Source organism: Nannospalax galili, unplaced genomic scaffold (assembly GCF_000622305.1).
Source record: "Nannospalax galili isolate Female #2095 unplaced genomic scaffold, S.galili_v1.0 scaffold567, whole genome shotgun sequence".
NCBI lineage: Eukaryota > Metazoa > Chordata > Mammalia > Rodentia > Spalacidae > Nannospalax > Nannospalax galili.
Window position 1 is genome coordinate 2,103,111 of NW_008357638.1, and position 26,939 is coordinate 2,130,049.

A 26,939-nucleotide genomic window follows, 5' to 3' on the forward strand; every position below is an offset into this window, starting at 1 on the left:
ATCTTGTAGTTCTGTTGCGTTATCCCCATTTCACAGTTGCATAAACTCAGGCGCCAACTGTCTAAAATAACTTGATTATGGACCTTGCATAGCTGGGAAGAAGCAAAGAAAGATGACAGGTTGGCAGCTGGTTTTTTGATATAGGGTCTCCCATATGGGGCTTGCTGATTAAGGATTAAGTTAGATTGGCTGGACAGAAAGCCCCAGGGAATCTTCCTTTCTCTCTCCTCAGGTTTGGGATTGCAAGTACCTGCTACCATGTCCTATTTTTACATGAGTTTCGGGGATAGAATGCAGGACTTCACACTTGCACAACAAGCACTTTACTGCCTGAACCATCTCTCCAGCCTGTACTATAATTTTGCAAATTTTGCAAGTGCTGTCTTGATTAAATTTTGAGACCTTAGTTAAAGGAAGATCTGTTACTCTTCTTGAGCTGATGATTAAGGCTCCCAATCACCATTTTTTTCAGGCTTTCATATTCCTGGCCACTGTTGCCTACCATAGTCATCTTTGAACCAGGTACCAAACAACCAGAGTCAGCTTCTACTATAAAGACATTGTTGTGAAGAAAGATAAAGTTTGGGACACTTCATTTCCTTCTCATTGTTATCCTTGGATCACATAGTGTCTTGGCTCTGTATACACTCACAAATACACCACACACATACACACTGTCAGCTACACAGCCTGTGGTTAAATCTGGGTGGCAGGAGTCATCTTGAAGGTTTTCATTAGTGTCACTTGCAGAGCTTACCACAGGTATACACCTCAAACTCCATGGATCATCTGGGCCTCCTGAAGGTGCAGAGCCAGAAGCTCTGAGGTGTATTACCTGATGGAGTCACATTGTTTCCAAGCTCCCAAGTAATACTGCTGCTCCCAGGTGTTGCTTTCGGATGTACAGCAAGGATGTACAAACTTCCCAACCTAGCACATCAGAGCAAAGCTCTCTGGAGAGCCACTTGGCTCAGGTCTTTCTAGAAAAGGCCGAAAGTTCAGCTTTAAGAAAGACATCTGTCACCCCTAGATAGCCCCATGAAGGCATGGAGGACTCACCATCTCTTCTTCCCTTTCTCTGCCCCAATAAAATAGAATGACAGCAAGCTGGTGTTTAGCCATGCTTCTGTAGCACCCTGTGGCAAGGAGCCAGGGCCTGACATCTTCCCATGCTTTCACCTACGCTTTCCCTGTGGCCTGTCTCTTCACATCTTCTCATCATTGTGCTGCTTTCCCACCTCAACCTGGCTCAGGAGCGGCCTGTGTAAGGAAAAAGTGGGTCTTCCTAGGTGGCTCACAGAAGCCAGGTTCTCATGGCTGTCACCCCCAGGCCAGAAGTGTGAATGATCCTGGATAAATGCTATTAGCTCTGGAGCCGTCCATTCCCTGAGGGCTTCTTCTGCTTCCACCTGAAGAATCTTTAGTGAGGAGAAGTTGAGGAGAGAAGACATCTTCATGGAGATCATGCTGTGCCCGTTCTAATTTATGCGAACCAGTGGCTTTCCGATTGCCTTGCCCTGCTTGACTGTAATTTATAAAGCAACATTTGGCTCCATTTTGAACTCTGTGCATATGGACATTACCATCTGTCCAACACCAACCACCAGGATAAATAAGTAATTTATTCATGCAAGTAAGAAGGTACCGCCTATAAATTTACTGAAGTACCTGGGCGTGTCAAAAAAACAGGCCTAAGAGCTTATCAAACACCACAAGCCAATAAAAGATACACTTTTATCTGGTCCCCATAAAAGGAAGGATGCAAAACATTGCAATGGTGGTGGCCCCACTGGCCTGTTTGTGACTATTGAGTGCATGTGTCAAGGGACAGAGAAACAGAGAACTGCCAACTGACCCTGGAACTTCAGCTCAGTGTAATCCTCACTACCTGATATAGTCCACTCTCACTGCCATCCATCCTTCTGTGCACCCACCCGTGTCAGTCCATCAGTCTGGACTGGTTCTGCACCTCCTCCCCACACCTTCAGGATTCTGTGTCTCTGCAGTTCAGTCCCGCTGTCCTGTAGCTCAGCTCTCCTGCCTCCAGCAGCTTTCCAGCTGGGTTGTTAATATCTTATCTAGCCACCTGCAGTGATTCTGTCTGCATCTGCATCAGCTCTCAGTCTCTGCTGGGAAGTCTGCTGTGACCTCTTTAACCCTTCTGTAGGCATTCTGTAACAGAGATGGACAAGCAGGCAGGTAGAGGTATTACTGCATAAAATGCAATATGAATCTAAGAGTTAATACTAGTAATTAAGATTAGAATGGCCAGTTGTCAAGGTAAATTGGAAATAGTTGACAAATTGCAGCCAGAAAAACTGACACTCTGATATAGATTGTGAAATTACTGTTATTCAATTAATTCTGACACTGTGGAAGGACACAAATGTGTCTGTCCATGTTTCTGACATAGTGGGCTCATGACAGTCTTTACTTTTTAATCTTCAAATGAAGGAAATATTGGGACTAAAAAAGGAACGCAAGAGAAGGAGAGAAGGACAAGACTCCAAATCTTCTCCGAAACGACTCTGAATTTCTTTAACTCTGGGACTCCTGAAGTAGTTTTCTGTTTTTCACAAGGTTTAAAAATAGCTGTTATTCTGCAAATAGGAGTATTCTTACATTCTTCCATGTTCCTAGATGTGCATCCTGGCACATTTGAAAGAGGAGATCCAGGAAAGAAAGGGAAGGAGGTTGGAATGCCAATTAACCAACAGGGCTCCTCAGACATACTTACAGAATCAAGGGGCTAGTACCAAAAAATGTGGAGGACAAGCTTCAGGAGGCCTGGAAGAACATATAGAGAGGGAACCTCCCGAGAATTCTGGTAGAACTGCCTTGGAGGTCAGTGCCTCTGGTGGCTAGATTTGGTCCTGCATTTCTTTATATTCCCTGCTGCAAAGGCTTTCATGGAGTAGAGTTCCTGGAGCTACACATCTATTGCAAATAAAACAATTTTTAAGCAAATCTAGATGTCTTAACCCCCTTACAAAAATCTAAGTGCCCTCTATCTGTGCATTTCTTGTCTGGCTCACTGGCAAAAAGGCTCTAACCATTTCTTACATCATTCAATCTTTCCTTTTAAACCTTTGCTGTAACACAGTCCCCATCCTCTCTTTGGCAATCCTCTCTGAGGTAGAGCTGGTGGGACCACAAACTGCTTGCACTTGGCTTCATTTGATGGGAATTTCCTCACTGATTCCATATCATAAGGTTAGAAATTCATTATTTGGGTCACAGACAGTGTAGCATTTAACCAAAGCTTAACTCTACTTGGTCAACCTAGGTCCTGCACAGTCAGTCTTTCCCATTTGCACCTGTATCAACCTGCATGGACCCACATATCTTTCCTAAGACTTGAATTTTTACTAATTCACCATAATATTCTCCTTTCTCCATGACCAACAGATGCTACTTCTGAGCAAGACAGTTCATTCAATAACCAGGCAGCCTGGGGAGAGTAGCACCTCAATATACTGAGCTCTGGAATTGGAGTTGAAGACAGATGAAACTGAATACAGGAAGAGCATCAACTAAGTAATAGACTGGGGTTCTCCTCTTCACCTTGCCTTATTGAGGCTCACTTAGTCAGAATAAGAAACAACTCAAAATGGGAGCATGGAGGTGGTAGGTAATTATAAGAAAACAGGGTGTCTCCAAATACAGCAAAGGGGGAGATATGCCCCTAGTCCTTTTACTGAGGTTCTAGAATGGGAGTCCAGAGCCAAGGCAGGCACCACTCCACATGCATGTGCTCACCTCAGGCCTCCTCTATTCCTTTCTCTTTCCCCATGTTCTCTGCCGAATCAAGCAGGCAGGCAAGTCTGCTTTGAGTGCTACATGGGTAAAAGGCACAAAGGCTAACAGAGGCTTCAGAGCCCCAATCCGAAGCATCTCAGGAGAAGTTGTCAAGTGTCCTGACTTCCACCTCCCATGGCCAGGCATGGAGTCTCCTAGAAGTGGGAGAGAGACTGGCCAATGTCAAAAGGTGTAGTGAACCTGGTCTTCACATCAAAGGCTCAGACAGGTGCTTTCAATTTCCCCTCCCCTTTCAGGACAATTTTAGGATACCCACTTCCTTCCCCCCTTTCCTTTTCTGTTTGTTATGTTCAACCTGTTGTTCTGTCTCCCTTATGAGGTCATAGGACAGAAGTCTACCTAAAAAAAAAAAAAAGTTGTTGATTTCAGGCCAGACACACATCACCTCTTGGTGATATTCTGCATCTGAGTGGAGATCTTGGGTATTCACTGTTTCGTTGTGAAAAGGCCCCCCAACTGGTTGTGGCAGAAGGCTTTTTGTTCCTGAGTACGCTGAACTCACCCATGCATCTCTCATTAATACTCTTTGATGAAAGCAGTCACTGAGAAGTTCTTCTGGGGTAGTTAAGACAGGTTAATGATTGTCCTGCCACAATATGAGAGCACTCTATGATGAACGTGGAATGGATGGAAATGTAAAGCAATCAATGTTTTCCATTTTCTAGTTCATTCATTCATCCAATCTCAATCTTCCAGTTGAACAGCCAATTGGCTGAAATTCTGGTGGTTTTTTTCTTTTTTCATTTTCTTGCTCTCTTGTTCATGCTATATAATGAAGAAATGAAAACAGAGAGAAAATTAGTATAATGAACCATTGGAATAGGAACCAGGAAAGAAGAGAATGTGCCAAAAGCTAGAACACTAAATATTGTCAGAGAAAATTAGATACCCAGGGATGGGTTGCATAAAGCAGGGAGAATGTAAACACTGGATGTTCTGGCAAAAATGAGCTATTCTGTGAATTTAAGAAGGGTTTCACAAAGACTTTGTATCAGCTGTCATGTAGTATTAAGCACTTGTTCAAACACAAACATCCAGAATCACTGAAGGATCAAATATATGTTTTATTGAACTGCAAGTAGCTCATAGGTCAGGGTTAGCTGGTTGTCTGCTGACCTTGACTGGGACCATCCAGGCAATACAATTCAGGTAGCTTTCATCCGCATCTGCTGACATCCCATTGGCCAAAGGAAGTCACATGGTTGAATCATGTTAAAACAAAGGTCAAGTAGGTCACTGTGCTTGCAGTGCAGTGGGAGGCAGCTCAGATTCACATAGCAGAGGTATGGATTCAGGAAAGGGTGGAGAATTGGGTCATTGATGCAATCAAGCAGGAATACCACACTGGGCGGAAGTCCAAGAGCAACTGCTGCATCAGCACTTACCAACACTCTGAGTCTCTCATCTCTTGACTCTGGGCTGGACCTGAGAACATGGTTGTTGTCTGTAGCCATGTTCAGTATAGGTAAGCTGTGCGGCTGGAAAGCTTAGACTTCATTAAGCAATGTCAGCAGTACGTGGACAGTGGGAGAAAGAACACTGACATAGAGGTGGTATACCTTTGTTTTGTGTTGCTATAAAAGAATACCACAGAGTGAATAACTTTTCAAGAACAGAAATTAATTTCTTCACGGTTATAAAGGCTGGAAAGTGTTCAGTATCAAGGTGTTGGCATCTGGCAAGAGCCTCTGGCTCATTATCCCATTGTAGAAGAGGTAAGGGCAAGAGAGGCCTTTAAAGCAAAAGGGGGGCATACTCCCTTTTATAACAGACTTATTCTTGTAACAATGATGGTAATAATCCATTCATGAGGCAGAGGCTTCACTTATGACCTCTTAGAAGTTCCACCACTCAACAATGTTGCCTTAGGAATTAAGTCTTTATTTAATACATGAGCCTCAGGGAACACAATCTAACCACAGCCCTGTGGATTTACCTTTCCTCTATAATTTCAGGTTTTTGTCTCAGTGCCTCAGACCTTCCCTTCTATATTGAGCTATGCTCCCCTTAGGGATAGGTAGAGTCATTGTGGTCAGTCAATCAGTCCTGTGAAAATTAATGGCTATCATTGAAACAAATATATTTTCCTGCTTTCCTCCATGAATAAGCAATGTCAAAATTTTTTATAAAACATGCTACTAAAACTAATCTCTGTAGTTCCTTTATTACATAACCCTAGCCCCCATGTTATCAATAAGATCAATCTAAATGTTTCTTCTTCACTTCCTGTAAATTCTTCCTGGAGACTGTGATCCATTCAAGTCAGCCTACAACTGGAGGATTTCCGGCTAGAGTTTAAATGCCTGTAAGCTTCTTTTTCTTGGATGCTGGCATCCTTTACAGGGGCTTTAAAAACTAATTTAAAAGTGTCTAATAGACTTACAGTAGAATGTTATTCATCAGAAACAGTGCAATACTGATACATGAATGAATCTTAAAACCATCATGTTAGGGGTGTAGGAAGATGACTCATTGGTAAGACCACTTGGTGAGAAAGCAAGGGAACCCGAGTTCAAATCCCCAGTACCCATGTTAAAACTGGGCATAGCTGTGCCTGCCTATAATCTCAGCATTTGTGGGTAGAGACAGGCAGATCCCTGGAGTTTGATGGTCAGCCAGCCCAGTGGAAATGGTGAGCTTTGGGTTCAATGAGAGACCCTATCTCAAAAAATAAGGTGGAGGCTGGGCATGATGATGTATACCTTTAATCCTAGTACTCAGGAGGCAGAAGCAGAATGGATCTCTGTGACTTCAAGGCCAGCTTGGTCTACATAGCAAGATATAGGTTAGCCAGAGCTACATAGTGAAACCCTGCCTCAAAAAAAAAAATTTTTTTAAAAAAAAGCAAGGTGGGCCAGGTGTGGTGGCGCCAGAGAAAAATGTCCAACATGTTCTTCTAGTCTCAGCACACATGTGCACAGGTGCACATACCTATAAACACATGCCACATTCATGCACACATTCCATGGATACATACACACACAGAGACATACACAGAGACACATCACACACAAATGCACACAAATACTACATATACACACACCACACATACACACCACACTCATCACACTACACACATACATATCACACATTGCACACACACCACACACACACACCACACATACACGTACACACCACACACACCATATACATACACCGTACATACACATGCAGGCACACATATACAGATGCACAAACACCCACCACATATGTACGTACACACCACACATGTTTTAGAAAACTAAATGAAGGCAGCCACAAAGGATCACGGCTTATGTGAAATACCCAAAGTAGATAAAACTGTAGAGATTGAAAACAGCCTAACGGCTCCCTGGGGGAGGAGGGAAACGATGAAACTGGACAGTGACACACTGGAAAGTCTAAACGATGAGGGGTTTCTTTAGGGAGCATGAAAACATTCTAAAAGTAGTAAGTAATGGAGACACCACTCTGTGAATATGTAAAATCCACAGACTCACACACTTTAAATGGGTGAACTATACAGTATGTGAATGATCTCTCAATGCAGTTTGCTTTTAGATCTTACCTTTCTAACATTCCAGATCAACAAAGGAATTAATGCCACTTCTATTTATCCCCTTGGGAACTTCTGCAATGTAGCTGAAGAAAAAAAGGAGAAAAAAATACATAGAACATTTTTACAATAAAAAAATCTTCCATGGAAAGTTCCTTATGCCAGGAAGGAGTGGTGTTCCATTTTTACACTTCAGACTATTATTACATGCCCACACTGTGTCTCCTACACAGCTGTCCTAGAGTCTGACATCATCCACAGTGCTTCTTCCTGCCTGAATTTTGGAGATGCTAGTGTGTTCAAAACCACTAGAAGTCTTTCCAGGACATAGATTCTTCAGGAATTTGAACATCACAAACAAATCACAGAAAATCCTTCCCAAGATGCATTTGCCTTCTTCACATTGTACATGTGCCTTTGTTCATCAGCTCTGTTCTCACTTCATTTACTAAAAGGCTGACTTGAAAAAAATTAAGGGCCAGTGTGATGGCTCAGTGGGTAAAGGTGCTTGCCACCAAGTCTGACAGCCTGAATTTGAATCCCCATATGATAGAAGGAGAGAACCTATTCCTGGAGGTTATCCTCTGACCTCTTCATGCACACCATGTTCACACACACACACACACACACACACACACACAAGAAACAGAGACAGAGAGATTTAGAAAAACCAAATGATATTCCCAAGGCATTCTCAGCTATTTCTTTCTTTCCTACTCAAAGACAGAGAAATTTAGAAAAAACAAATGATATTCCCAAGGCATTCTCAGCTATTTCTTTCTTTCCTACTCAAAAGAGCAATGTTAACTTTATTGGGTTATAATAGCTCTATACTGATCATGTTGATGTACCAGATGCTATAGACTTAATAAAATTTTATTTAAGAGTTGCCCAAGACCTAAACATTATTTCATTGTTTCCTCTAGCCAAAAATAAATTTGAGGAATAATATCAAGATAGGAAAAACAAGAGCACAAGAGTTTGAAAGTGTGACAGGAATGGCAACATCCTGAACTAGTAATTATGGAGTCAAAGAATGAACTTTGGCCAAAAAACATCAGAAGAGCGCTGGGGACCTTTCGGAGCTCATCTGAGATTGGAATTTGTAAGTTTCAGTGGTTATAGTCTGCCTCACTGAGAGACTCCCCCAACAGTCCTCCCTTCCTTAAATGCTAACAGATAATTGGGTTTATCCAAGGTTGTACTGTTGGTATGTACTAAAAAGATGCAAAAATCAGAAGTTTGAGCTATTGGAAGGGGTGTTAAGAAATGATGCAGTGTGTAGACACAGGGAAGTAGATAAGAAATCCCAAACGAACCTAAGGAACTTTTGGCAGTTGATGACTGCTGGGAGGGGGAAAGACAGTGTCTTACAGGGATGGCAATTTTGGTGGGCCCCGTGGATAGGTTCACACTGAAGGACATTGGGCACAAAAATCATACTCTATAAGTCATATTATATATATGAGAGTTCATTCATTTGGGTAGGGTAAGTGGGGAGGGGGGAGCACATCTAAATGCCATCAAACTATACTGTATGAAAATCTCAAAAATTCAATTAAAATGCAAAAAAGAGAAATGATGCATCTTATAAGACTCTTCTTTGAACAAAGATTAAAGAGGCAAAGGCTGGAGCTAAGTCTTTTAGGAGACATTTGCTGCCTTCCCTGAGCCCAAGCCTCTGACACAGGGTCCTTGATAAAGCATTGGTTCTTCCTGCCAAGCCCTGGAGGAACTGAGTATGAGGGTTGCAGCCTTGACCTCATCCCTACTCTGCAGGTGCCAGAACCCTACAGCTGGACTTGGGGCTAAAGGTGAGTGGTAGGAAACATGGGCTGGTCTGCTGATCAGCCTCCAACCAACAGGAGCAATCCAGAGCCACCCTATCATAGGGTATCTGACCTCTAGGACATTCAAAGCAGCTGTGAAAGGCAGACAACTGGAGCTGAATCTGGATTAGGCTGGTGTGAAGGGGCCAAACAGAATGTGAGATGACTGGTGCCTGCCTCTGCCTCCCAGGTGCTAGGACTAAAGGCATGCACCACCACACCTGGCCCTGGAGATTAAACTTTAAAATATGAATTTGGGGCAAAGGACACAAGCATTAGACCCAAACAGAAGGAAACTACTGAGTAGCGCTTTTGTGCTCTTTTGATTCTCAGGGCTGTATATCTCTGTCCTCATCAATCATGGGCTAAATCAGTTCATAAAAGGCTGACCCACTCTCCTTACTCCCATGGTCATGAGGGTGTGGAGTGGCACCTACCATGGTCTACAGGAAAAGCCCTCTGCTGACTTTAGAAAACTTCCATTTCAGCATCAGTTGTGTGCAAGTGGTCTCAGAAAGGGTCCAGGGATGAAGGATGGGGCCTGTAGGGACCAAAGGTGTTTTTACTTAATTAGTGAGCTTAGGCCTAGAAGAAAAGAGAGAAACAGATGTGTGAACATAATAGGAAGTTTTGTCACACCCAGAACGTGTGAGTGAGGCAGAGCAGGGCAGGAGAAGGAGAAAGAAAGCCAAAGTATAAGGTCTTAGCAAGATCACCTGCAACAAGAGAGGCACCTGACCTATCTTGGAGATGAAGGCAGAGTGCTGGAGTCCAAATGGGAAAGAGCCTCCTACCCACAGAACATCAACTCATTCACTTATTCACTCAACACACATTTATTATTCGACTGCTTTGTTCCTTATAGGAGTCTACGTTCTTGAGTGAAAAACAGTAAACAAAACAGAAATAACTTTTCCCTGTTGGGCTCACATCAATGGGTTTGCATCCTAAAAGAGTTAGGTGAAATCAACCAATAAGAAACAAAGCATGTCTGATTGTGACCACTTGTGATGGATAGTTTGTCAACTTGACGCAATCTAGAGCCACTGTATTAGTTACTTTTCTGTTGCTGTAATAGAAACACTAACCAAAGCAACTTATAAAGGAAAGAGTTTATTTGAGTTTACGGTCCATCATGGCGGGGAGGTATGGTGGCCGGAGGTGGATGGAGCAGGAGCGGAAGCTAAGCTCTCACATCTTCAAGAAGGCACAGGAAACGGGAGCAACTCAAGATCTGGCAAGACTTAAGAACTCTCTAAGCCCACTCCCAGTGACGCTTCCTCCCACATGGCCACACCTTCTAAGACCTCCCAAAACAGCACAACCAATTGGGGACTAAAATGCCCAAATACTTGGAGCCTATGGGGGACATTGTCATTCAAACCTCCACAGTCACCTAAGAAAAATCTCAACGAGGGATTGTCTAGATTAGGTTGGCCTATGGGCATGTCTGTGGGGAATTGACTTGGTTGCATTAATTGATGTGGGAAGATCCAGCCCACTGAGTTTGGGTCCTGAACTATGTAAGAGTAGAGAAAGTGAGCTGCACAGTAAGCACACATGCATTCATTTCTCTCTGTTCTTGACTGTAGACGTGATGTGACTGGACTGGTTGTTTTAAGTCCTTGCCACCTTGACTTCTCTGTTGTGATGAACTGCAACTTGGAATTGTGGGCTAAGGTGAACCCTTTTTTCTGTAATTCGCTTTTTATAAGGGTATTTCATCACAGCCACAGAAATAAAACTAGGACACCATGGCTACAGAGGAAAAAAGCAGACGGAGTGGGAACTATAAGGACTGGAGCAACATTAAACAGAGATACCTGGAAAGTCCTTTCTGGAGTGAGAGGCTCATGGACACAGTAGAGAAGAAAACATGTGTCTTGAGAAAGCAGTGGACTGAGTTTGTGCAGATGGCTAGCAGCAGAGGCGACCCCCAGGGCTGAATGCTGCTTTCTGCTCCATGGTCACAGCTCTTGTGCCCAGTGTGCATGGATGGCTGCGAGGCAATCTTCTTTTGTGTCAGGGTTGTTTTTATCTTTCCATGCTTGATCTGGATCCATGCCTGCATGTGGAGGTGGAGATGGCATCAATGACAGCCACTTGGCCAGAGAAGAGAACTGAATCTGCTCCTCCAAAACCACTGTCCCTGCTCCCTGCCAGCCCCTTCCTAATGCCTCACCTGGACGTGCAGAGCTGTAAGCCCCTTGGGTCTCTTTCCCTTGCCTGCCTCTGTTTTCCTGGCTGGGAGGAGGGGAGGGAAAGACCAGAGATTCTGCTTTCAGAAGCAGGTGTAATGTGAATGACCCCAGCTGGGAGCTGGAGGATGGATGGGCTTGGCAGACCGCTTGTCCATTAGTAGCTCCAGATCCATTTTCCAGGTTTACATTCTCAATTCATAAAGGTTTAAAAACTATGGATTTTCATTTTGCTTGTTGCACCTGTAACCTTCCCAAGCATCCTCCAGGCGTAGGGTGTCAGCGGCCAGCAGCTGGGCCTGCAAGGAAATGTAGCACCTCTGCAGGCAAGATGGGCACTTGGGGAGAGGGGACATTAAACAGATCAACCAGTGCAAATCAATCAGGGCTTGCCTTTGAGGGACATTGTCTGCGGCTGCTCAGTTGGCCCTGTTTTCTGTTAGGGTGTGTGCTATGAAAGGAGGAGGGGATAAGGGGCAGAAAATTCTAGCCAGGGGCTGAGGAATCAAACCCAAACACTCACTAGCAAAGCAGCAAGTCCAAAGAAATTGAGTACTTCCAGTCTCCCCTGCCCAGTTTACAATCCACAGGTCATAGTTACACCCCAGCCCTCCATTACCCTCCCAGATTATCAAGAGCAGTCACAGCACACCTAGATGCCAGGAGCTGGAGACTTCTGCCATTTCACCCCCCACCATCCCCAGCTGATCTTCCCATGTCTCTTCCCATCCTGTGCACATCTGCCTTAACTCATGATCCATATCCTACCCCAGGCACACATTCACATCTGCCTTGACGCTGGCCTCATCCTCTTCTGGGGCCCCATGAGAGGAGCCATGACATGGCTCAACCTCTCTCAGCTACACAGAGATCAGGGGACCATAAGGCTGCTCTGACGACCATTCAGAGGGAGTGGGTACATGTGCCACAGAAAGGCAGAAGGAGAGGTAGCAGCGACACCTCCACCTGCCTACTACCCTAAGTCACCCTTCCCAATTGCTTACAACATGTGCACCCAGGCTGACATGCCCACCACTAAATATTTCAACAGATTGAATGATTTTGGAGGGGGCAGGGAGCAGGCTGGAATAATGATTTATAGAATTTTAGAAACCGTGATTCCTTGAGTGTACTTCACAGCAGGGCCATCATGCACACAAAGGCAGAACTCCACCATTGATCCTTTCAGGGAAGAAGAAGAAAAGGAGGCTAAGAGCCCTTTAAGCATCCTTTCCAGGGCACTTAACAGGCCTGTTCTTCCTGTCCCCCCATCCTCCCCCAACACCTGGTGCTGGTGCCCCACCTTCTGATCCACCCTTGACCAAAGAGTGGCCAGAGGAGGCTTCTCAGGCCTTTCCCAGAACTGGCTTCAATCCCAGCACCTTCCAAAGGGTGTTTTCCCCAACTAGTTGCTCCCAGGACCTAGCAAGCTGTACCCCAAGGAGGAGAGGTTGCCCATTTGGGGTCTCCCCAACTCTGAAGAGGTCCGGGAACAGAAACCCATCTCCACTGTTCCCAGAATCCTGTCTCCTCACCTGTAAAATTGGATCCCCACTGATTATTCATGTGCAGTCAGTAAACATCCCTGTGGATGGGCTGGTTCACATTCATAGTCATCATACCTGTCAAAGGTGGGGCAGGACTGAAAGAGAAATTTTAAAGATTTCAAGAGACAAATCCCTGGGCTGGAGAGATAGCTCAGCACTTAAGCGCACTGGCTGCTCTTGCAGAGGACTCGGGTTCAACTCCCAGCACCTACATGGCAGTTAACAACCATCTGCAACCTCAGTTCTAGGGGATCTGACACCCTCTTCTGGCGTCCACAGGCTTCGCATGACATGGGTACACTTACATGTATGCAGGAAAAACATTCATACACATAAAATAAAAATAAATAAATCCAAAAAAAATTTAAAGGGGATAAATCTGTAACTTACCCACAGGCATGCTGTGGGAGACTAGTCACTACATGGTCAATTGATCACCCTGGATATTTCCAATTCTGAAGTTGGGAACAAGCCAGCCTTGGGGTATCCTGAATAGTGAGTGACCAGGGGCCATGGATCCAAAGGTGACCCCAATGTGGCGTAGCCCCACCTCTTCTGTCTTTGCACTTGGAGCTTTAATCCCTGCAGAGATCTACCCTTTGTGTGAGCGCTAATCTTCCGCGGAAGGGTAAGAGACACAATGGTGTGGGGACAGCCACTGGCAATGGCCTCCCTCTCAGGCCAGACTGCCCTGGAATTAGAGAAAGGAATCTTCGAGGAAGAATTAGGAGCTAGAAAGGAATAATGGCTGCCCAGAACAATCAGTGAAAGCGTTCATGTTTGGGGAACAATTAATTATCCAAACCTCCCGATTTGAAAAGGAGGATGTTTAATCTCCCCTTTCCCCCAGGGTCTCAGCCCTTTGACCCTGCTTCTTGACCCTTGCCCTTCCACCTTGCCGCATTCCCTGGAGGCCTAGATTCTGCACAGCAGCTTTGTTTAGTAAACAGGGCTTGAGTGGGGGAGGTTAAAGGCAGGACACTGCTGTGACACCTTTAAACAAAGCCACACTTTTCCCAGGGCAATGTGGCTGGCTGAAAAGAGACTGGACCAGGGAGGTCAAAGCTCATCAGAGTCTACCTTGAGTCAACAAAAAAGGTTCTTGGTGCATGTTGGGAAAGAGTGAGTATTGCTCCAAGTCAGGTGCTTCCATTAACCAGGGTCATTCTTTGTTCTTGTGCACAGCACTGTCATGCAGAGATTTGGCCAGGGCCATCCTGTGGAGTGGACCAGCTGCAGCAGATGCAATACAAGCATCCCCAGGGTGTGAGCAGGGCCAGTGTGAGAACTGGGGTCTTGGGCCACTGGAGCCACTGATGTCTCTAAGCTCTTAAATGTCTAGTGTTGAGAGGGAAGGTACTAGGAGATCTATGTTCAAATCCCAGTTTTGCTTCTAATTAGTCTTTGGGCCCCTGGTAAATTCTTCAGCTTATCTTTGCCTTTGTTTCCTCATAGAGGGACACCTTATTGGAGGTACTGTGAAAATGAAAGTAGTTCATGAAAATAGAAGTATGGGGTACTAGATCTATAGACACCTTCCCTAACTTGATTATATCTTTTCTGGTGAGAGTATTTCCTCCTCTCCCCAGTTTTTGCAACCCCTCCCTACATTTTTGCCTCCCCAGAAACTCTAAGCAAGGCATGCAGTAGCCTGGAGGGTCAGGACCCAGCATAACTTTCTACCACTCCTCACAACAAAGACATATCCATCCCCTAGTGTCAACCCTGGAGCTTGAGAAAACCTACCCAGAGGATAGGCCCAGCCAGCAACCCAACTGCCTGCCTGTCCTCTGGCTTGGGAGAACATGGCTGCTGCCCCACTGCAACTGGAGGTGGGGGCCTCGGGGTCCACTCAGAATATTTTTATTCTCCCACATTTCCCTTAAGAATTCCCAGGAACAAAAACAGCCCTTTGACACAAATTATGTATCCTGAGACACCAACTACAATATGCATTCATGTAAATCAATGAACAAAAACCAATTGCTGTGGTACCAATTGCTAAACAAAGCCCTGGAACTAATGTCTGTAATTTGAAGTGTTCACAAAAGTGATAAAAATCTATCTAGAATGCCGAGTCCTCCTCTGTCTCCCGGTGACATATCCAGCCTTTCAGCTGTCACTCAGCACCAGCAGCTTGGAGGAAGGAGACTCTGCACTGTTGGTCACTCAGGTCCCCTCTGGGTTAACCCTTGCTGAGCATCCATCCTCTGAAAGAGACAGGGACCAAAGTGTCCTTTCTGCTTGGTGCCTGGTTACCTTGGTTACAGTGAGAGAGTCATCATTAAAGGGGCAGAGACAAAGGTAGAGGAGAGAAGGCTGGACAAGAGGTTGCCCTTGAAATTCCTAGAGTCTCCGTAATTCTTTCATGAAAATGAAGACTGAGCAAAAGTCACTTGCTGGAGGACCCCTTTGGCTCTTTTTGTGGTTATTTCACTGAATGCTGCATTATTCCTAAAGATGTCGACATTGACATAACAGCATGTCTAGCCTCAAACCAAACCTTGATGCTATGCAAATTCTAAAATTATGAGGCACAATGCTGAATGCATACATGTAAAATGCACCATATTACCTCTTTCAGACTGATTGCTATAACTGAAAGTCCACCAGCCCCAACTGTAGAGACTTTATCATCAGAGACAAAAAGAATTCCATCTTCAACTTGAGGTTGTGTACAAAGCATATGACAGCCAATTAGAATCTTAATTCATTTTTTAATTTCCAAAATGAGAAAATTATCATTTTGAACACTGTCTTTCTGAGAGATGGAAGGGAAGATTCCTCAAATCAGAAAACCGATAATTTAGCCTTGTATGTTAGTGTGTTAGGCCAGACTTTCCCTTGTATGCCTGTGGGGTTTGACCAGATGCTGCCCACCATTGATGAAACAGAGCTAGTTTCTAGAAACTGATCAGCCCTGTCCCCAGCCTCAGCTTTATAAAGGGGTGCTGGCATGTACTCTGTCCACATTCACATTATAATAGCCAGTGCTTTTAGCACTAAATAAATCTAGATAGTTCTTGGGAACCACAGTAACAAACCCAACTTGGGTTATTGAAATTTTTTACACTTAGATCACAGTATAAATCCTGGCACCATTGGGTTTGCCTCTGGGCAAGTTTGTATCATCTCTCTGAGTGGGACTGTCCTAACATGCAAATCCTGGGTAATAACTGTATTTACTTACTGAAGATATTCAAAGAGCTAAAATAGATGATGACGACAGAGTCCTCAGCAAAGCCCCATGGAGAGTCCTTATTGCTAGACTACAGCTTGTTGTGTAACCAATGTGTAAAAGGCCCCTGAGATACAGGAAGTAAAGAAGTTTCCAAGATCCTCTCTACTGAGTTTCAGCATTATAAGTCACTGACCAGTCCATCTAAAAGAAGAGAGGGCCAGAAGATAGATAGATCTGACTTCTGCTGGGTCTATTGGCAACCTGAAGCACAACCCATGTTACCTTTCAGGAAAGGTAGAGCTGTCCTACCAATAAACAATCCTGAGCTGGATGGAATCCAGAACGTTGCGGTGGATTTTGACATGAGTCGGTTCAGCTCCTTGAAGTCTGCTTCCTTGTTCTTAGGTAAGAGAGTGGCATGAAGGGATTCTAAAGTTCCTCTAATTCTGAGGTCTTAGGATTTCGGGACCTGTAGTCTGTGGACCCAATATATTGGTGACTTCCCTGAACATTTCTATTACCTGAGGCAGAGAAAATATTCTTTGTTTCTGTGAATCTGTTATAGTGCCTGGCCCAGTGTTTTTCCAAGCTCAATAAATATCTGCTGATCGATCCATTGGTCAGATCCCAGGTCTCATGACTCCCAGCACCTTGCTCTTTTAATTTCAAAAAGGTCAATCAATTGATCAATATATTTCCTACAATGCCACAGTGCTACTGTGCATTTTGGAAGGAAGTTAGCACAAACCAAGCAACAATCCAGCAATCAAATAAAGACCCTCACACATATGCATGTGTATAATGCATATATCCACACATTTGTATATGCACACATGCCTATCCATGCACACACATGCCATATTCATGAATATATATATATATATATATATATTTCATATAAACTTGTCTATTCAGTGAGCAGCACAATGTGTGGAGCATAGTCAGTGCTCAGTGTTTCCTCAGTGAACCATCTGAACAATGTTATACAGTCACCCATATACACAACGCTTAAGGAGACAAAGTGACTCAGCCACATAACCATGAGACATGTCCTTCCATGGACTCACTGGGGGATTTTCCTAAGGGGCTTTGTCTAAAGTCAAATATTTGCAGAAAAATGGGCCAACAAGAACACACAATCTGTGAGGTGGCTCCAGGAATGGTTCCTATCCATGCAGTCCAATCAGAATGCAGGTACTTCAGCAGAAGTGACTGTGCCCTGAGTGTGTCAGACAAAGGAGCCCCACTGTTGGGAAGACAAGAGCTCCCAGAAAGATGAACAGCAGGGGTAGTTGTGGATCCTGGGACTCCAGCTTCCTCCCAGAGAACTGATAGCCTGACCCTAAATTTTCCCCATTTCCCATGCCATGTATTTGGGGGCGGAGGGGAGGGAGAAGCATCAGGCCAACACCCTCATCACATCTTGTTGTTGCTAACCCAGGGACTCTGTTCGATTTAGAGCTGTTAGAATTCATTTCTTCATATCCACATATGATCTTATCAAAGAGGCTGCCTGGGGAACAGAGTCAGGGGTTTTGTTCTTTGGGCTTCCTCTGCTCTTCCCTCCCTCTGTGGGTCTCTCTCCCCCTCCTCCTGGGCCCCAAGCCAGAGCTGAGCTCTGCTCCTGTCTGAAGTTAATGGCTGTAAGAAGATTTCACTTTATTATATCTCCAACAGCCCCAATATTTTACATTTGCTTTTGACAAACTGGGAGCCCTGGAATCATCATTTAGGAAACAAAGCTTCACCCGGAGCTCTTTAGAAGGGTTTTTTTTTTTTCCTTTTGGTTTTAGCAGGCTAGTAAAAATCAATAATGCCGTGTTCCCATCTGTAGACCACCTGACATCTCATGAATGGGCAATGGTGCCTGTGCTGGCCAAGCCGAGGCTCCTGTGAGAGGCAGGGCCAGTCAGGCTAGAAGAGGAGCTCTGCACTCTTTTCCTGCTAATTTAAAGGCCTCTCGCCCCTGAGACATTCAAGAGGGCTCCATTTAGAGAAGGTTGGTTCTTCCTGGACCAAGTTTAGAGTGGCCAGATTGAGGCAAGAGAGTAGGGAGGTAGGGAAGAGCCCAGAGATGATCAAACCCTTTGTCCCTCAAAGGATTCATTAAATAGGACAAGGCCAGGACAGAGATTTGGAAGACATTATTCCAGGGCAATTAGGCGTGGGCACCAGTATTTACGAAGCTATCACTTGGTCTAGGCTTGTGCCAGAGGATTTGCCTGATCCTGGGCCACAGTTGAGGCAAAAGCAAAACCACCCTGGGGTGCCAACATGCCCACACCCCATGGGACTCTTAAGCTGCCCAGAAGCATGGAAATATGCACTGCGAGGACAGCTCTGGACACGGTGTGGCCTTGCAGCAACACAGGCAGCGGAAACAACTGTGCTTCCCAAACAATGGAACCGAAATTCAGGAGCCCCAGGGGCCACAAGACAAGAAAAGCGGGGCTCAGAGAACAAGGGGGGGGGCATGAAACTGCCACTCCCTCACTCCACCCCAGGCCTTTTAAAAGCCACGGACCAAACCATATTGTCCCTCCCAGGGCAAGTTTAACTTCTAAAGAAATCTTTTCAAGATGTTCAAAGCAGCTGAGTGCAGTTTGGCTCTAAGCACTACCATCTGCTGCTGCACGGGCAGACCCGTAATCCAGGCCCTGCAGTAGGTCGCCTGCTGTGCCCATTGGAGAATGCACAGGGCAGCAAGTAACAAAGGACCAGAGGAAACTCTGGCTCCTGGGCAGTGGCTCAGGGAGCTTTGCTGGCTTCTGGACAGAGAACCAGGGATGCCTAACGCAGGACTGACAGGGGTCCTCTCGACCCAAGACCCCATCACATGGCCATGGGTAACAGGAATGAGGGCTCAGTCTACCAGTGAGTCCTGGAATCCCTTGACCTCAGAATGTGAGGTCTAAATAATAGGACCACACCTGAATGTCAATGAAAACCTACCGGCTTTTGTTTCTATCTTTTACTTCTGTTTGTTTCTTCCTGTTCTAGAAATGCCATCACAAGTCACCAAGCACTTATAAAATAGCTGTTTATTTAATGCTAGTTGTTGGTCATTGCGATGGCTAATCTTGGTTGCCAACTTGACTGGATCTGGGATTAATTAAAAGGAGAGAGACTTCCTTGATCAGATTATTTGAAGTTGGAAGGCCCACTGTAAATGTGGGCCTTTCTTTCTGATAGCAGCCCATTATCAAAGGTCATGGCAGAAGGGAGCTTTGGCTATTTGCCTGCTTGCCTTCTCTCTCACTGGTGGGTTCATCTTGTTGCTGTGGCATTCCTCCACTGAGAGTAGAACCAACTTCTTCAGATTCCAATGTAGTCTGAAGACTAGCAGATCTCCAGGAATCCTTCAGGACTTCAGCGCCAGATTGGGACTGCTGAGACATCCAGCCTCCTGGACTGAGCAACTACTGGATTCTCAGCCTCTCCAGTGTGGTGCAGCCATCGTTGGACTACTTGGACTCTATCCTGTGAGCTAATCTGATAAATCCATATACATATATATATTCATTTTGTCAGTTCTGTTCCTTTAGAGAACCCTAATACTGACTGTGGTACCAGGAGTGTAGAGATTGTCCCCCACAGGCTCCAAGTATTTAAATATTCTGTCCCAGTTGATGGCGCTGTTTTGGGAGGTTTTAGGAGGTGCACCCTTGCTGGAGGAAGCACATCACTGGCTTTGAGAGTCCTTAAGCCTTACCAGATTTCCAGTTGCTGTCTGTTTCCTGTGCCTGCTTGAAGATGTGATCACTCAGGTTTCTGCTCCAGCCACCTCTGCCACCATGCCTCCCCTGCCATTATGGACTCTAACTCTCTTACCTGTAAGCCAGATAGACCCTTTCATCTATAAGTTGATTTGGTCATGGTGTTTTATCACAGCAACAGAAAAGTAACTAATATAGTCATGTACCATCAGCCATCACACCTTGAGTAGCCACTGTTCTGGCAATTCAAGACAGGCCAGAAGTCCAGCCAGGGCATATGGTGGGCACTCCAACTCTCAAGGAGGAGAAGCGGGTACCAAAATCTGAAGAGGATAAGGAAAGGGCCAGGGTGTAGTCAGGCATACAGGGAAGACCAAGTTGAACCAAATAGCCACTGTGGAGTAGAAGAAGGCAAAAGCTAGATGGGGAACATAGTGACACTGAGGGACTCAACTGTCCTCCCTTGCCTGTGAAACTCCTTACCATCCGGTGACCCAGTCCAGGCTCAGTGGGAGAGAGTCTGGGATCCCAGATGCCTGTCTTGGGCTCAGGGGATGGAGTAAAGAGAGAGAGGAAGGCAGCCACATGCTCCTCCAGTAGGCTAACAACTCAAGAAGGACTGTGACCATTGGTCCTGGGCAGTGGATACCAGATTTGGTGTCTCTCATCTGTCTAGAGAAGCCGAGTCACATAGAAACAGAGTTCTGAAATTATAAAAGAGTTAGAAACACATTCCTAGGGACCACTGACTGTTTAGGATGATATTGGGCAAATCACATAAGGTCTTTGTACCCTCTTGATTTCCCCATTTGTGAAATTGGTATAGCTGATGATAAAGGTCTATACTCCCAAGGTTGCTGCAAGTGTTAATACTTAAGAAGGCTTAGAAGCTTATGCAGGTCACAGTAGATGTCAGGTGATGGGCAGCCATTATCATCATTGCTTCTTTACTTACTGCTTCAGCCAGACGGCCCAGCCAGTCTCACTATCAAGAAGTGTAAGTCATAGTTCCACAAGGAAGCTCAGGTCTCTCCTTCATCCATCCCTCTCCCACATAATCCCTCCAGCCCCATCTCATCCCATCTCATGGGAGTGGCCTCAGTGGCTGAGCTCCCTGAATACTGTGACCATGAAGAGTGCACCCGATCCTCTGGGGAGTGCATGTGTGTGTTGCGAGTGTTTGTTTTGATTGTCACAATGACTGTGGAAAAATGAAGATCACAAATTCCAATCCTAGATCTGCCATTTAACTTATAAGTGTCTCTGGCCTTAATTTCTTCATCTATAAAATGGAGATAATGATGGTACTTTCCTCCTAAAGTGGCTGTGGTATTCAGGGGATTCATCTGTACAAAAGCCCCAGTGTGTGGAACTCGTAACGGCTCAGTTATCATTTTTCTATTTTCTAATGGATAGTCTCACAGAATACATAATTGTCCTCTGTGATCATCAAATATTCCACTCAACATAGGAATCAATGGAAAAATGCCCTTATACTGGACTGAACCTGAAACATAACTATTTTTTCATACATAAACACAAAATTTTAAAAGTTTTCACATAATAGAGTCTCACAGGAATGCAACTTATTAACTTCTTTGGGGTTCCTCTGTCACACCAGCCTCAGTCTCCTCTTCTATCTGACTCCACATACATTAAAGTTCCACCCCTATCCAACCAATCCTCTGGCCCTGTGGGACTCTCATTGCCTTAGAAATGTCACACTCAAGGAGCTGTTCTCACTTTCTGAGCAGTCAGTCCATTTAGATATCAATTGATATGGCCCAAAACTACAAGAGAGGAGCCTCCCTGTAGAATGAGCTTTGGACAACAGGGATCCAGAAGCCTACTGCCTTCATCTACAGAAAGACTGTTGTGAAGTTTCATTTCACCCTAGGATAGCCAGAGCCTTCCTGTGGGGCCCATTCTTACCTGTGGTGGGGCTTCCCTCACTCCTGCTGCCCTGAGACTGCCCTCCTACAGAAATCACCATCCTTTATCCCTGCCTCTTATTATAGCCTGGGCTCATACTTGGGCTCTAATTTCCCTACAGATGGAAGTGTATACTTCATCCTTACCAAAAGTCACTTATTAATGGAAATAAAAATCACACAAAATGGGGCTGGAGTAATGGCTCAGCAGTTAAGGACACTTGCTGTTCTTCCAGAGGACCTGAGTTCGATTCCCAGCACCCACATGGCAGTTAACAACTGTCTGTAACTCCAATTCCAGGGGCTCTGACACCCTCTTCTGGCCTCTGCAAGCATTGTACAACATGGGTACACTTACATATATGCAGGCAAAATACTTATACACATAAAATAAAAATAATAAAATATTTTTTAAAATCACATAATGCACAACACTAACTCTTAGCTATTTAAGTCACCAAGACAATAAGTTTTTGTCTACCTGTATTTATACTGTGACATTCATTTGAACATAGCTGGACTGGAGACATGGCTTAGTGGTCAACAGAGAGTATTACTCTTGCAGAGGTCCTGAGGTTTCTCTGTTTCTGGCCTCCTTGGCACTTGCGTTCAGGTGCACATATACACACACATACATAATTAAAAATAAAATAAATATTTGAACATAATTATGCCTTTTTCTACTTATTAAACTACTTCATTGTAATGACTTCCCTGTTATTTTCTCTTGTGCTACATTATATTGATTTTTATTATATATATGTATAATATAAATATATGCAGGTTATATTAGTTTCAGATGTAATAGCAAGATAGCAAAAACACCATTATACAATATTTCTCATGTGAAGGGGAGGCTGGGGTTGACAATGCTGAAGAACCCAGTGGCATGAAGCCCAAGGCTGGCCTTGGGCCACTGGTCATCAGAATCATGGTGGGGCATTGGTTTTCTCCTCCATGAAATGAAGAGGTCAAATGACTCTGGAGATCTTTACACCTCTGTCAACTTGAGGTTTAATTTACAGGGATGTCATCTGCTTTAGATTTTCTGAGCTTCTACCCAGGTGCCTCCTCTGTTGTGAGAACCCACCTGAGATGGCAGACAATGAGATGGGATGGATTTTATTTAACCAAAATGTCACAGCTGGGGAAAGCTCAGTAGTAGCTTGGCTAACATGGTTAAGGCTCTGGATTCCACCCTCAGAAACACACACACACACACACACACACACACACACACACACACAATATCCACTCTATGTTTCCCATCTCCTTCTGCTCCCTCTCCACACTCCTCATGCCTAAGTCCACTGAACAACTCAGAAAACATATCTGTCATCTCCATTAATGACATCTCCATTCTCTTGGGACACAAGAGTGGCATGGTCAGGTCTCAGGACTGTCTTCCTGTCCTCCTTCTCTCCCTAGCCAGGCTATCCAGGTCTGTCAAGTCCCTCTAATCTCCTCTTCTTCCCTCTCACACCTCTGACAGATAACTCTTCCAGTCTTGGGTCTTAGCTCCTCTCTGCTTACAACCCTCAGTGGCTCCTCACTGCCTAGCAGTGTTCCCTCCCACACTGAGCCTGCCAATACCTTCTCCTGACCCTTACCTTCTCTTTATCTAATTCCACTCAACAAAATAGAATGGACTGGGGGAGCAAAAGTGACAGGTTGCAGGAATATGACTAATTTCCCTTTCAGTTTTCTGTGACTGAAAGTTTGAGCAGAGTTGACACGTACACTTGGCTTCCAGAAGGCAGAATTCTTTAGAGGCTAAGAAAATATTGCCTTCCATGTAAGAAAGAGACTCAGCCAGGAGAAGGCTAGGAGGTTTGTTAAAGATGCCACTGAGACATAGTTTAGTTGGTAGAGTGCTTGCCTAGCACGTGTCAGCCCTGGGTTTGATCCCCAGCACTGTGTAAACCTGGCATGATGGCACATACCTGTAATCCCAGTACTTAGAGGTGGAACAAAGAGGATGAGGGCTTTAAGGCTATTCTTGGCTACATAGTGAGTTAAAAGACAGCCTGAGATACAAGACACTTTGACTCAAAAGCAAAGGAACCCAAAACAGCCACTCTACCACAGACACCCTATGAGAAAGTTAAGAGAAAACACCAACATACTCCAGTGGCACCAACACTCATAGGGAGAGAAGCTGTGTACAACTGTTCTCCCTGTGAGGCATCCCCTAGTCTGGATATTAGCAATGGGGAAAAATGCCAAGGAAAAGATTTTGAAATACAAAGATAAAACACTCTGGATACCAAAGGTCCCTTTGAGCAGCATAGAAGAAAGACTGTCTAACATTGGTAGTTACTGATGATTGATGTCCTCCTCTGTCAAGTGTGACACTTACTGTTCAGTTCCTAAATATTACAGCCTCTCCCAACCACCCTGTGGAAGAGGAACCATGACTGTAAACCCTATTTTGTAAGTAAAGCAAGGAAGCCTTGGAAAGAGGAGACATCTTTTTCAAGGTTACCAGTATCATCTTGCTGATCTCCCCCAATTCTCACCATCTTCTTGTCTTGGGGTTAAGGACACAAGGGAAGCCAACCCCTTTTTCTCCCATGATAACCTGATAAGGGAAAAACAAACATGATCAGATAGAACAGCAGGAGGTCTCCAGGGAGCTGAGAAAGTTGGAGGCTTCTCCCCTGGATCAATGAGGGAACTGTCTAGTTAGACCATGAACCCCATCATAGCATCTGATTGATAAACAACTCATTCCAACTCCACACAAACTGGAGCGAGATTTTGAGTGTTGGGCCACAGGACTCTAGCCTCGGGCCCTGACAGTCCTGCATTTTTATCAGTGATTTGAATGGACACAAGAGACAGTAGATATAACTAAAAACTAACAACCTGATTTAAGGAGGATGAAAGACTTCAATAGGCATTTTTTCAAAGGCGATATATGCAGAGGTTTTGAAAGGATGTTCAACATTACTAATCATTTGAGAAATGCAAATCATGACATGATGAGACATCACAACATGTTAATTAGGACAGTTACTATAACAAGGATTAAAGCACTTTCCAATCACTATATAAATCAGTATGGAGATGCTTCAAAAAACTAAAAATAGAACTACCATATGACCCCAGCTGTACCACTCTTGGGTATATACCCAAAGGGATTTGAAGCTAAGAAAATATTGTCTCCCCATTAAGACAGAGACTCAGCTGGACTGGGAGGCCTCTGAGAGGACCACAGAACCACCTGCACATTCAGATTTACTGCAGCACTATTCACAATAGCCAAGTTAAAGAATCAGGCTAAATGTCCATCAACAGAAGAATGGATAAAGAGGAATGAAATTATGTCATATGAAGGAAAATGTATGTAACTAGAGACCACGTTAAGCAAAATAAGCCAGACTCAGAAAGACAAATGTCACATGTTTTTCTCTCATGTATGGGCTCTAGACTTAAAATCTAAGAAGGAGGAAGAGGTCTTAAGAGAGGGGAGAAGGGGAATCAGAGAGGGTAATGGAGAGTGGGGAAAAGACAAAATACCAAATATTCCATATCTTATCTCATGTGCAGAGTCTAGATTGAGATAGACAGGCACTGAGAGACAGAGAGAGAAAGAGGAAGACAGATTATTTGGGGTGAGGAAAGAGACCAGGGGGAGATGGAGGAGGGGAGGGAGGATAAGAGCAAGGTACAATGATACATACGTATGAAGGTCTCATAATGAAATGATTGTATTGCATACCAACTAAAAAAATTAAAAATTTAAAACAGAGAATAACAAGTGTTGGTGAAGATGTGAAGAAACTGGAACCCTTATTATTAGTGGTAACTATTAGTGTGAATGTACAAAGCATAGCCATCATGGAAACCATATCAAGACTTCTCAAAAAATTAAAAATGGAAATATCATGTGAACAAGCAGTTCAATTTTAGTTATGTGCCCTGAAAAATTGAAAGCGGAGTCTCACAGAGATACTTGCACAACCATTGTGAATGTTCATAGTAGCACAATAGCCAAAATGTGGGAGCAACCAGAGTGTCCGGTAACAAATTAATGGACAGGCAAAATGTGGCTCACACACCTGATGGAATACTAACCAGCTAAGACAGAAGGGAATCGTGACCCATGCTGCAGTGTATTATGCTAAGTGAAGTGAGCTAATCACAAAAGGACAAAAGGACAAAGGATACTGCTCAACAAGCAAAAGCTTGAGGACCTGAGGCCCATCCCCCAGAACCCACATAAAAAAGCCAGAGGTAGTGGTTCCTCAATGTACAGGCACACACACACACACACACACACACACACACACACACACACACACACAAATAGTATTTTTTTAATAAAAAAAAGACAAATACTGTGTGATTTCACTTATAGGAAGTCCTTAGAGTAGCCAAGATTCATAGAGACAGAAAATTGGATGCTTGCTATGAAGGGTTAGAAAGAAGAGCTATGGGGAGTTAGTGCTGAATGGTTAAAGAACATAAAAAGAGGTCTGGAGTCAGTTGCCCCACAATGTAAAGGTAGGAACATTACTGAATGTATACTTAAAATTGGTTAAGATGAGGGCTGGAGAGATAGCTCAGCAGTTAAGAGCACTGGCTGCTCTTGCAGAGGACCCAGGTTCAGTTTCCAGCACCCACGTGATAGATAACAACTGTCTATAACCCTACCTCCAGGGGATCCGATGCCCTCTTCTGGCCTCTATAGGGCATTGCATGACATGGGTGCACTTACATAACAGGTGTACTTACATACATGCTTACATACATACTTACATACTTACATGCTTATATACATACATACAAGCAAAACACACATATATAAAATTTAAAAATTTAATTTTTTAAATGGTTAAGATGGTATACACTTTTTGTCTAATTTCTCATAATTTAAATAAATGAATAGTTAGCATATAGATGAAAAATTCCTTGACAGATAAAATCAGGATTGAAAAAGATCTGGGCCAATGGAATTACAGACCTGGTTTCCAGGTATCACTTGTAAAGAATACACTTCTACCTAAATGATGTCACACATGCCTGCTAGGGGGCAGGGGCCATCATGTCCTGAGTCTTTGTATCCTGAGTCAGTCACTAGATCCCCTCACCTTTGCAAACAGCAGCTTGATATTAAAAGAAAGCAAGCTGGAGGTCAAGTCTCATCACAATTCTGTCCATTCAGACCCTGCAAGGAT

The 26,939-nt window shown here is 44.3% G+C and overlaps 1 long non-coding RNA gene across 5 annotated transcripts; it reads right to left on the minus strand.

The window, feature by feature from the left end:
- Nucleotides 1-1,720: 1,720 nt before the first annotated feature.
- On the minus strand, nucleotides 1,721-26,939 carry LOC115067997. Of its 5 annotated transcripts, XR_003847367.1 has the most exons (12): nucleotides 26,853-26,939; nucleotides 24,242-24,337; nucleotides 12,917-13,023; nucleotides 11,366-12,563; nucleotides 11,007-11,248; nucleotides 9,621-9,724; nucleotides 7,367-7,440; nucleotides 5,205-5,393; nucleotides 4,936-4,985; nucleotides 4,322-4,584; nucleotides 4,115-4,158; nucleotides 1,721-3,953 (listed from the first exon to the last, which is right to left on the minus strand). It is a non-coding gene; the product is annotated as an uncharacterized LOC115067997 (long non-coding RNA). The 5 variants fall into 5 exon arrangements; XR_003847364.1 differs by having other exon boundaries at nucleotides 1,721-4,158; XR_003847363.1 differs by having other exon boundaries at nucleotides 1,721-4,584.